This window comes from Salvelinus alpinus, chromosome 8 (assembly GCF_045679555.1).
Source record: "Salvelinus alpinus chromosome 8, SLU_Salpinus.1, whole genome shotgun sequence".
Lineage (NCBI taxonomy): Eukaryota > Metazoa > Chordata > Actinopteri > Salmoniformes > Salmonidae > Salvelinus > Salvelinus alpinus.
In genome coordinates, this window is record NC_092093.1 from 11519522 (window position 1) to 11532701 (window position 13180).

Consider the following 13180-nt stretch of genomic DNA (forward strand, 5'->3'; position numbering starts at 1 on the left):
TCAGTCATGGTGTGGGGTGGCATTTCTTTGGGGGGCGCACAGCCCTCCATGTGCTCGCCAGAGGTAGCCTGACTGCCAATAAGTACCGAGATGAGATCCTCAGACCCCTTGTGAGACCATATGCTGGTGTGGTTGGCCCTGGGTTCCTCCTAATGCAAGACAATGCTAGACCTCATGTGGCTGGAGTGTGTCAGCAGTTCCTGCAAGAGGAACTGCAAGAGGAAGGCATTGATGCTATGGACTGGCCCGCCCGTTCCCCAGACCTGAATCCAATTGAGCACATCTGGGACATCATGTCTCGCTCCATCCACCAACGCCACGTTGCACCACAGACTGTCCAGGAGTTGGCGGATGCTTTAGTCCAGGTCTGGGAGGAGATCCCTCAGGAGACCATCCGCCACCTCATCAGGAGCATGCTCAGGCGTTGTAGGGAGGTCATACGGGCACGTGGAGGCCACACACACTACTGAGCCTCATTTTGACTTGTTTTAAGGACATTACATCAAAGTTGGATCAGCCTGTAGTGTGGTTTTCCACTTTAATTTTGAGTGTGACTCCAAATCCAGACCTCCATGGGTTGATAAATTTGATTTCCATTGATAATTTTTGTGTGATTTTGTTGTCAGCACATTCAACTATGTAAAGAAAAAAGTATTTAATAAGAATATTTCATTCATTCAGATCTAGGATGTGTTATTTTAGTGTTCCCTTTTAGTTTTTTTGAGCAGTGTATAAATACCAGCCCCCATCTCCGCAGGAGGCCTTTTGCCTTTTGGTTGGCCGTCATTGTAAATAATAATTTGTTCTTAACTGACTTCCCTCGTTATATAAAGGTTAAATAAAATAATAATAGAGATATACCGAGTGTACAAAACATTAAGAACACCTGCTCTTTCCATGACATAGACTGACCAGGTGAATCCAGGTGAAAGCTATGATGCTCAGTCTTTTATACAAATATGTCCAAATCGGCTCTAACAACAGGTGACATCAATAATGCATACTGAGCTCCATGTACATTTGTGTAAATATATTAAATATGAATGTATATGATTAAATATTAGGTATCTTTATGATTTATATTTACCTGATTGAGATATATTCATTTGTTGTTAGTGTAACTCAGTTTCCCCCCCCCCCCTCTTGCCCATTCATTGTACTGTGGTAAGTGTGTTAGGATAAAGGCAGGAAGTTGGGCCTTCGGGGGAGGGAGTCCTTGCTAGACGCGGGAGCGGTATAGTTTTTTGACCATACAGACAGACAGACATACAGACATACAGACATACAGACAGACATACAGACAGATCATATTATGTATTTTCCATATCAAGTAATCTATGCTTTAAGTTGATTGGAGAATCATTTCCTTGTTAGATATAAGAAGAATAAACATTTTTGTTGCACCATATCCCTGGATGTCATTGAATGTTTGGCCGTTTGGAAATTTTGAGTGTGGACTGTATGCGTACCAAATAAAACCCGCTTCAGGCTTGGGCAGTGGCTATGGTAAAGAGGAAAGGAAGCCACTACACCTGTTATATCCACTTCAATCAGTGTAAATGAAGGGGAGGAGACAGGTTAAAGAAGGATTTTCAAGCCTTCAGACAGTTGAGGCATGGACTGTGTATGTGTGCCATTCAGAGGGTGAACGGGCCAAACAAAATATTTAATTGCCTTTGAACGGGGTATGGTAGTAGGTGCCAGTCGCACCGGTTTGTGTCAAGAACTGCAACGCTGCTGGGTTTTTCACGCTCAACAGTTTCCCGTGTGTATCAAGAATGGTCCACCACCTAAAGGACATCCAGCCAACTTGACACAACTGTGGGAAGCATTGGAGTCAACATGGGCCAGCATCCCTATGGAACGCTTTCGACACCTTGTAGTGTCCATGCCCCGACAAATTGAGGCTGTTCTGAGAGCAACTCAATATTTGGAAGGTGTTCTTAATGTTTTGTACACTCAGTGTATAGAGCAGTGCAGTAGGCTAGGTAGATATATACAAATATATATGGACAAGGCCTTGATAATTAATGAAGCGTGGAAGGAAAGGGGGAGCGTGGAAGGAAAGGGGGAGCGTGGAAGGAAAGGGGGAGCGTGGAAGGAAAGGGGGAGCGTGGAAGGAAAGGGGGAGCGTGGAAGGAAAGGGTGAGCGTGTAAGGAAAGGGGGAGCGTGGAAGGAAAGGGGGAGTGTGGAAGGAAAGAGAAAAGGACACAATCTGCCTCCCAAATGGCTCCCTATTCCGTTTATAGGGCACTACATTTTACCAGGGGATTGGGTGCCATTTGGGATGCGGATGGAGAAATAAATAGATTAGAAAAAGCTATTGACATTTCCCTGAAGCAAGAGGAGAGGAGAGGAGGGAGTTGTTGTGTATGGTCCCACCCCTTATGCTTTAATTATCTGTGATCGTGAGAGAAATTAATCACTCGCTAGGTTTCCATCTAATTGGCGACAGATTTTCATGCAAATATTCGAAAATACACAAAAATATGCACATTTCCCCACCAGTGGTGTGTTTCCACCAAACGTGTTGCAGATGAAAATCTGTGCGTGATGACACAGTGCACACAAAATGTACTTTTTTGCTTCAGTTTTCATGTACCAAATAAAAATCTAAAGGTCAATGTGTTTCCATCGCATTTTTAACTCTACCAATACTTTTGTCACAGAAACTGTTTGCTTTAAATAGCAAATATGCCTACTCTGGTGTTGACACGTGCACTGCACGCTGTGCACGCTGGTATCTAAAATAATAGTCTACACGATGAGATTATTATGGAAAAGAGCGAGAAAATTTGTATTTGTCAAATTGCAGTCAAGCATTGATTATCAGAATATTTATTGGAAAGGAGCATCACTTTCAAGTTCATCCTCATTTTTTTTAAATATGTGGCCGAATAAACCTTTATTTAAGCAGGCAAGTCAGTTAAGAAAAAATTCTTATTTACAAAGACGGCCTAGGAACAGTGGGTTAACTGCCTTGTTCAGGGGCAAAACGACAGATTTTTACCTTGTCAGCTCAGAGATTCGATCTTGCAACCTTTCAATTACTAGTCCAACGCTCTAACCACTAGGCTACCTGCCGCCCCTGTCATTTGACTTCGATATAATGGCTATTATATAAATATTTGCACTTAAAGGCATTTCCACTGCCATTTCTCACAGAATACATTTTACCGACACAAAAAGATTCCACCATGTCAAACAAACAAATTAACTGTCGCCGTTTATGAAATTGTACCAAAACTTCCTCTTTCCATCACAGCTGTCGTGATTTTTGTTATACTGCATAAAAACTGTGGATGGAAACAACACAGAAGGCTACTTCTGCCTCCCTCTCCACCCCCTCTCTCCCTCTTTCTCCCCCTCTACCCCTTCCCTCTCCACCCCCTCTCTTCCCTACCGCCCTCTACCCTCTCTTCCCTAGCCTCTCTCCCCTACCGCCCTCTACCCTCTTTTCCCTACCGCCCTCTACCCTCTACCCTCTACTCCCTACCCCCTCCCTTCTTCCCTCTCTTACCTACCGCCCTCTACCCTCTACTCCCCACCACCCTCTCCCCCTCCCTTCTTCCCTCTCTTCTCCACCTCCCTCTCTTCCCCTGCACCACCTCTTCCCCTGCACCACCTCTTCCCCACCACCCCCTCTTCCCCACCACCCTCTCACTCTACCACCCTCTCACTCTACCACCCTCTCACTCTACCACCCTCTCACTCTACCACCCTCTCACTCTACCACCCTCTCTCTACCACCCTCTCTCTACCACCCTCTCACTCTACCACCCAATCACTCTACCACCCAATCCCTCTACCACCCTCTCACTCTACCACCCTCTCACTCTACCACCCATTCACTCTACCACCCTCTCACTCTACCACCCTCTCACTCTACCACCCTCTCACTCTACCACCCTCTCACTCTACCACCCTCCCTCTTTCCTCCTCACCAGGCCTGTTTCTATTCGCCCACACAGAGGACTTGAGGTGAGGGGGTATTTTTACGTCCCTGGCGTTTGGAGGAGCTCCATATGGCCGGGATCAAAGGTGTTGCTGGTTGCACGGTTCTGCTTGGTTGGCAGCTACCGACGTTAATTAGAAAACAAGATCAGAGGCGGTATTAAAATCCAATTAAGGTCCCATGAACAGATTGCCAAGTGATGTTCACTAATCCATTTCTGAGCACCATGTAAATTTTAGTGGCATCATTTGGTTTTATGTGTGTGTGTCTGTGTGTGTGTGTGTGTGTGTGTCGGTGTGTCACCGGCAGGGCTACCTCTGGCTGTTTGTGACATTGCCTGATTTTTTCTAATATATGACATCTTATAAAATCGACGACAATCGGTAACCTCTAAAAGTCCCGAGGAGCTAAAGCATAATCACCCATGTAGAATACTTGATCGCTCAGTCATAATTTGTATTTATTTTACCTTTATTTAATTAGGCAAGTCAGTTAAGAAGAAATTCTTATTTACACTGGCAGCCTGGGAACAGTGGGTTAACTGGTCTAGGAGCAGTGGGTTAACTGGTCTAGGAACAGTAGGTTAACTGGTCTAGGAACAGTGGGTTAACTGGTCTAGGAACAGTGGGTTAACTGGTCTAGGAACAGTGGGTTAACTGGTCTAGGAACAGTGGGTTAACTGGTCTAGGAACAGTGGGTTAACTGGTCTAGGAACAGTGGGTTAACTGGTCTAGGAACAGTGGGTTAACTGGTCTAGGAACAGTGGGTTAACTGGTCTAGGAACAGTGGGTTAACTGGTCTAGGAACAGTGGGTTAACTGCCTTGTTCCGGGGCTGAACAGCCAATGTTTACCTTGTCAGCTGGGGGATTTGATCTTGTAACCTTCCGGTTACTAGTCCAACACTCTAACCACTAGGTTACCTGCCACCCCAATAATGAAACGCAATTAAAATGGAATATGTAAGAGAGATGAGGCCAACCTGAAATTCACTAGTTCAGATGCCTTGTAAGAGCTGGGATTTAATTTGATTAACCGTAAAACAAAAGAAGACCTTATAGTGAAATGCTGAATACAACAGGTGTAGGTAGACCTTACAGTGAAATGCTGAATACAACAGGTGTAGGTAGACCTTACAGTGAAATGCTGAATACAACAGGTGTGTAGACCTTACAGTGAAATGCTGAATACAACAGGTGTGTAGACCTTACAGTGAAATGCTGAATACAACAGGTGTAGGTAGACCTTACAGTGAAATGCTGAATACAACAGGTGTAGGTAGACCTTACAGTGAAATGCTGAATACAACAGGTGTGTAGACCTTACAGTGAAATGCTGAATACAACAGGTGTGTAGACCTTACAGTGAAATGCTGAATACAACAGGTGTGTAGACCTTACAGTGAAATGCTGAATACAACAGGTGTGTAGACCTTACAGTGAAATGCTTACTAACGATGCAGTTGCAAAATAATAACACAAGAGGAATTAAATACAGAAGAATGGAGAACCAGATCAATGTGGAGGGTAATATTTATATACAGAGAGTACCAGATCAATGTGCAGGGTAATAGTTATATACAGGGAGTACCAGTACCAGATCAATGTGCAGGGTAATAGTTATATACAGAGAGAACCAGATCAATGTGCAGGGTAATAGCTATATACAGAGAGTACCAGATCAATGTGCAGGGTAATAGTTATATACAGAGAGAACCAGATCAATGTGCAGGGTAATAGTTATATACAGGGAGTACCAGATCAATGTGCAGGGGTAATAGCTATATACAGGGAGTACCAGATCAATGTGCAGGGTAATAGTTATATACAGAGAGAACCAGATCAATGTGCAGGGTAATAGTTATATACAGGGAGTACCAGATCAATGTGCAGGGGTAATAGCTATATACAAGGAGTACCAGATCAATGTGCAGGGTAATAGCTATATACAGAGAGTACCAGATCAATGTGCATGGGTAATAGCTATATACAGGGGGTACCAGATCAATGTGCAGGGTAATAGTTATATACAGGGAGTACCAGATCAATGTACAGGGTAATAGTTATATACAGGGAGTACCAGATCAATGTACAGGGGTAATAGCTATATACAGAGAGTACCAGATCAATGTGCAGGGTAATAGTTATATACAGGGAGTACCAGATCAATGTGCAGGGTAATAGTTATATACAGGGAGTACCAGTACCAGATCAATGTGGAGGGTAATAGTTATATACAGAGAGTACCAGATCAATGTGCAGGGTAATAGTTATATACAGGGAGTACCAGTACCAGATCAATGTGGAGGGTATTAGTTATATACAGAGAGTACCAGTACCAGATCAATGTGGAGGGTAATAGTTATATACAGAGAGTACCAGATCAATGTGCAGGGTAATAGTTATATACAGGGAGTACCAGTACCAGATCAATGTGGAGGGTATTAGTTATATACAGAGAGTACCAGTACCAGATCAATGTGGAGGGTAATAGTTATATACAGAGAGTACCAGATCAATGTGCAGGGTAATAGTTATATACAGGGAGTACCAGTACCAGATCAATGTGGAGGGTAATAGTTATATACAGGGAGAACCAGATCAATATGCAGGGTAATAGCTATATACAGAGAGAACCAGATCAATGTGCAGGGTAATAGTTATATACAGAGAGTACCAGATCAATATGCTGGGGTAATAGCTACGTATATACAGGGAGTACCAGTACCAGATCAATGTGCAGGGTAATAGCTATATACAGGGAGTACCAGATCAATGTGCAGGGTAATAGCTATATACAGAGAGAACCAGATTAATGTGCAGGGTAATAGTTATATACAGAGTACCAGATCAATGTGCAGGGTAATAGTTATATACAGGGAGAACCAGATCACTGTGCAGGGTAATAGTTATATACAGGGAGTACCAGTACCAGATCAATGTGGAGGCTAATAGTTATATACAGGGAGTATCAGTACCAGATCAATGTACAGGGTAATAACTATATACAGAGAGTACCAGATCAATGTGCAGGGTAATAGCTATATACAGGGAGTACCAGATCAATGTGCAGGGTAATAGTTATATACAGGGAGTACCAGTACCAGATCAATGTGGAGGGTAATAGTTATATGCAGAGAGTACCAGATCAATGTGGAGGGTAATAGTTATATACAGAGAGTACCAGTACCAGATCAATATGCAGGGTAATAGTTATATACAGAGAGTACCAGTACCAGATCAATGTGCAGGGTAATAGTTATATACAGGGAGAACCAGATCAATATGCAGGGTAATAGCTATATACAGAGAGAACCAGATCAATGTGCAGGGTAATAGTTATATACAGAGAGTACCAGATCAATGTGCTGGGGTAATAGCTATATACAGGGAGTACCAGATCAATGTGGAGGGGAATAGTTATATACAGAGAGAACCAGATCAATGTGCAGGGTAATAGTTATAGACAGAGTACCAGATCAATGTGCAAGGTAATAGCTATATACAGAGAGAACCAGATCAATGTGCAGGGTAATAGTTATATACAGAGTACCAGATCAATGTGCAGGGTAATAGTTATATACAGGGAGAACCAGATCAATGTGCAGGGTAATAGCTATATACAGGGAGAAGCAGATCAATGTGCAGGGTAATAGTTATATACAGAGAGTACCAGATCAATGTGCTGGGGTAATAGCTATATACAGGGAGTACCAGTACCAGATCAATGTGCAGGGTAATAGCTATATACAGGGAGTACCAGATCAATGTGCAGGGTAATAGCTATATACAGGGAGTACCAGATCAATGTGCAGGGGTAATAGTTATATACAGGGAGTACCAGATCAATGTGCAGGGGTAATAGTTATATACAGAGAGTACCAGATCAATGTGCAGGGTAATAGTTATATACAGGGAGAACCAGATCAACGTGCAGGGTAATACTTATATACAGAGAGTACCAGATCAATGTGCAGGGGTAATAGTTATATACAGGGAGAACCAGATCAATGTGCAGGGGTAATGGTTATATACAGGGAGTACCAGATCAATGTGCTGGGGTAATAGTTATATACAGGGAGTACCAGATCAATGGGCAGGGTAATAGCTATATACAGGGAGTACCAGATCAATGTGCTGGGGTAATAGTTATATACAGGGAGTACCAGATCAATGTGCAGGGGTAATAGTTATATACAGGGAGAACCAGATCAACGTGCAGGGATATGAAGTATTTGAGGTAGATATGTACATGAAGGCAGGGTAAAGTGACTAGGCATCAGAATAGATACGAGTACATTAACTAACAGCATAATTAGTGAAATTGAGTGCGGCGTGTCAGTGTAGCGTGTGTATGTAGTGCTTATCAAGGTTTCCCCAAACTCGCTCCGCAGGACCCCAAGTGGTGCGTGCACCTTTCATTTTTTACCCTAAAACTACACAGCCGATTTAAATAATCAACTCAAACTTTGATCATTTGAATCAGCTGTGTAGCATTGGGGCATAGAATGAAATGTGCACCTAAGGACCAATTTTGGTTAACACTGGTATATAGTTGTGTGTGCGGGGACAGTGGTCCGGTACCGTTTGCAGAGTTAACAGTCTATGGCTTGGGAGGCTGACGTCTTTCACAATGTCAGACCTTCCTTATACCCCAGAGGTCCTGATTGCAGGGAGCTCGGCCCCAGTGATGTACCGTGCCAGCCGCACCACCCTCTAGGCCATACCAAGCAGTGATGTACCGGGCCAGCCGCACCACCCTCTAGGCCATACCAAGCAGTGATGTACTGGGCCAGCCGCACCACCCTCTAGGCCATAACAAGCAGTGATGTACCGGGCCAGCCGCACCACCCTCTAGGCCATACCAAGCAGTGATGTACTGGGCCAGCCGCACCACCCTCTAGGCCATAACAAGCAGTGATGTACTGGGCTAGCCGCACCACCCTCTAGGCCATAACAAGCAGTGATGTACTGGGCCAGCCGCACCACCCTCTAGGCCACACCAAGCAGTGATGTACTGGGCCAGCCGCACCACCCTCTAGGCCATACCAAGCAGTGATGTACCGGGCCAGCCGCACCACCCTCTAGGCCATACCAAGCAGTGATGTACTGGGCCAGCCGCACCACCCTCTAGGCCATAACAAGCAGTGATGTACCGGGCCAGCCGCACCACCCTCTAGGCCATACCAAGCAGTGATGTACTGGGCCAGCCGCACCACCCTCTAGGCCATAACAAGCAGTGATGTACTGGGCTAGCCGCACCACCCTCTAGGCCATAACAAGCAGTGATGTACTGGGCCAGCCGCACCACCCTCTAGGCCATACCAAGCAGTGATGTACTGGGCCAGCCGCACCACCCTCTAGGCCATACCAAGCAGTGATGTACCGGGCCAGCCGCACCACCCTCTATGCCATACCAAGCAGTGATGTACTGGGCCAGCCGCACCACCCTCTAGGCCATACCAAGCAGTGATGTACTGGGCCAGCCACACCACCCTCTAGGCCATACCAAGCAGTGATGGAGCTCTCAATAGCGCAGCTGTATAACTTTACAATACAAAAGCCTATGGCAAATCTTTTCAGCCACCTGAGGGGGGAAGAGGCACTTTTGGTTGCCGTTTTCAAACTATGCTGACCACATTTAGTGCTTAGTGACGCGGATAGCAGGATACTTTAACCTCAACCCACTATAGCCCTGTTGTGGGCATGCACGCTTCCTGGCTACCATCAGATTAATGGTCGTACTGACGTCAAGATAGAAGTTGTCCTTGCACCACACTGTCAAGTCTGACCTCCATGTAGTCCATGGTCATGTACCAGCAAACAAATGAAGACACAGCCAGGAGTCTGGCCACCCCTCAGAGCCTTCTCCCCCTCAGCTCTAGATGATTTTAGGATGGTATCTGTATAGCATTGTGACAAGTGCCACATTTTAAGGGACATCATAAATAGTTTTGATTAAGCATGACAAGTGTCTGCAGCTGGTGTCCCATGGACTGAAACAGCCATGTTACCGCTGACAAGCCCTGGTCATGTTGTAAGGAACACTATAGAGCCACATAAAGGACAGCGGATTAGGAAGTCAGCAAATGAGGCTTAAGTGGCAGAAATTCCCCAAAATAAAGACACTACGCAAATGTGGTCAAGAGCTCTGCAAGGGACAGTCAAATCTCAGCAACTGGATTTGGTAGATAAGGATGGCTATAGAAAAGCAATGCAGTAGGACACTGGCCAGAAGTTAAATTTGATGGCATGTATATTGTACAAACTGAATGTTCCTGCTAGTGTGTAGAACCAAACAATGCTTAAGGAAAATATATAAACCAACCCAGACAATATACATTTATTTCAAGTAGTTTATTAGCAGTCAACGCAGCCATGTGACAGCAGGATCAGGGTTAGCAGGATCAGCCCAGAACCTGAGGATGAGAAGGAAAGTATTAAAGCTGCTCAACACATCAGAAAACAAGTGACAGAAATCAAAGCCAAAAACATTACCTTGTCACACTGGTCACTGCCAGCGGGCATGAGGATATAGTGGTCGGTATTGGACGGGAGCAGGACGGTACCTGACGAAACCAGCTGAGCTCCATTGGTCATTTCCATGCTCATATTTGGTTCTTAAATGGGTGATGGTGCCAGCAGGGAACTTCCCAGTGATGAACAGCTCACCATAATTAGCCTCAAGACCTTCCTGGCTAGGTTCTGGTCTAATAACTTTGGTTAGAGGTGGGACTATTGTAGCAGGGAGTGGGGCTGGAATAGATCCTGCCTCAACTGCACCCTCAGGAAGTGGGAACCGTTGGTCTTCAAACTCACTCTGACTGTTGCCATGTTCATAAACACTCTCAAAGTGAGAGATATCCCCTGCCTGGAACTTACTTGGGGACGACTCACACAGTGGAGGTAAAGGAAGAAAACTAGGGTAAGCAACTCCAGCAGAAAGACATCCAGTCTGTTCAGGAACCTGAGGTCTGAGGTAAGGGGAAGCAGTAGACTTCAGGGGAGAAAAACCCTGACTGACAAGATTAGAGCCCCCGTCAATAGGACTCCTAGAATCAGCAGGACCAGGGAGGCTTGAACCAGAAGAAATGGGTTCATGTTTAAGGAAGTAACGTGTGTAGGCGTCAGTTTTGCTGGGTTTGACAACTGGACCATATAGAGTTGAAGTTCTGGGGTAGACTTGGCCCATCCTGTAGGCTGGGGAGAGGAGACCATACCATTACTTTTCAGATCTTAGAAAAGTCACTATTCAAACCTAAAGTGTGAGTAAAAAAAAAAACACCAAAAAAAGGTAATGGCAGACACATTACCCAACACACGTTACATACAGTAATCAATTGTTCTTACCTTGTTGATAAGGATAGCAATGAACATCCCAGAACAGCAACACCAGGAACAGTCCCCTAGATAACAACAAACAGTTACATGATGTAGACTACAACACTTATTGAGAAAAATAATTCCATTTATCTTAACTGTTACTTACACTGCACAGCACTTAGACGCCATAATAGTCATTGCACAATGGGAACATGTAAAGTATAGAGAAATGACTGTGGCGTGTATTTATATGTTGTAAAGGACAACCTGTAACCAATCACAGCCTGATTGGAGAATGCTGGCCAGCTGGTGTTAATTCACTTGCCTTGTCTAACTCCAACTCAACCCCTACGCCCTTATATCCAATTTCTGTCAGATCCACACAAGGGCAACGGGGTAGGGATAATGGTTGGTGTGGAATTGGGCCTCAATTAACTTCAGCTGTCCATCGTTATCTAATCGGGCTGTGATTGGTTACAGGGTGTCCTCTACAACATATAAATACACTCCAGCATCTCTTCTCCTCATATCAACAGGTCTCATTGTGCAATGGGTATAATGTCTGTATTGTAAGTGATGTTTAAGTTGATGCTTTGGTGGTTTTTAAACTACTGTAGTCTTTAATCATGTAAATGTTTGTGTTTTCTAGGGGGCTCCTCCTGGTGTTTCTGTTCTGGTGTGTTCATTGTTATAGAACACCAACTGGCTGTGTTCAACAGTGTTGGAAAATGTTTGAAAATGAACCTTCTGGTGTGTTTTTTTTTTTCAAGGTCTTTAAAGTGAGTCTTCAGCTTCTAAAAGACTATATAGTACTAAACATATTTTTATTCTCTTCCCCAGCCTACAGAATGGACTCATTTCCCCTGAGGGTGCCTTCACCGCATGATGGACCTGGCTATGTCCCAGGAGCTGTCGTCCCCGGGCATAGCGGCCCTTCAAATCTCCCTGGTCCTGTTGCATCTGGGAGTTGTGGTGTTGTCTCCAGTCAGTGTTCAGCGTTCTTGTCCAAACTCCTATAAAGTGATTTGTAAGACTGCTCCTATCCCCTTCATTCCTCAGGCTCCTGAACAGGCTGGATGTGTTCCTGCTTGAGTAACTTACCCTAGTTCACTTTCACTACTTCCCCTTTCAGTCTCCAATTAAGTTCCAGGAAGGGGTTCTCTCACATTGAATGTCTGAAAATGCAACAGTCAGTCTGAAGATCAACGGTTCCCACTTCCTGAGGGTGCAGTTGAGGTCAGGTTCTATTCCAGCCCCACTCCCTGCTACAATAGCCCCACCCTGAGTTGTTAGACCAGAACCTAGCCAGGAAGGGTTTGAGGCTAATTATGGTGAGCTGTTCATCACTGGGAAGTTCCCTGCTGGCACCATCACCAAGGTAAAGAGGACTCTAGCTCTGCCAAGGGTCAGGTTGGCTCCAGTCCTTCCCAGCAGAGCTAGGGAGGCTACTATGGTTTTCATGACAGTAACGTCATAACCACAGGTACAATTTTTTTGTTGCTATTTTCTGTGTAGTATAATAAACGAAAGCATGACTAACTTGTTCTGGGTTTCTGATGTTCCCCAGGTTCTAGCTGATTCCAGTTCTTCTCAGGTGACCACCAGCTCTGACCCTCAGGACCTTGAACAGGATTTTCTAGCCCCTTGGTCCCCTGGCTTAATCGATGCTCTCTGGAGTAAGAAATCAGAAGTAGGGTTCCTGGATTTCTGTACGTAATTGTAACCAATATACGTTGCTAATACGTTTAACACTGTTTGTGTTCCTCAGATCCCAGTCAACGGATATAGTTTCTGACATCACTATTACTACCGTCATAGGGGCTACTAAGCCTCTAAGAACAACTTGGATAATATTGAATTAACCAGGTACAAGTTCCGGAGTCTTGTCATTTCTGATTAGTCGA

The 13180-nt window shown here is 44.6% G+C and overlaps 1 long non-coding RNA gene across 1 annotated transcript; it reads right to left on the minus strand.

The window, feature by feature from the left end:
* Positions 1-10295: 10295 nt before the first annotated feature.
* On the minus strand, positions 10296-11608 carry LOC139582553 (uncharacterized). Its single transcript, XR_011676379.1, has 4 exons — positions 11443-11608; positions 11304-11359; positions 10452-11153; positions 10296-10372 (listed from the first exon to the last, which is right to left on the minus strand). It is a non-coding gene; the product is annotated as an uncharacterized lncRNA (long non-coding RNA).
* Positions 11609-13180: the final 1572 nt, after the last annotated feature.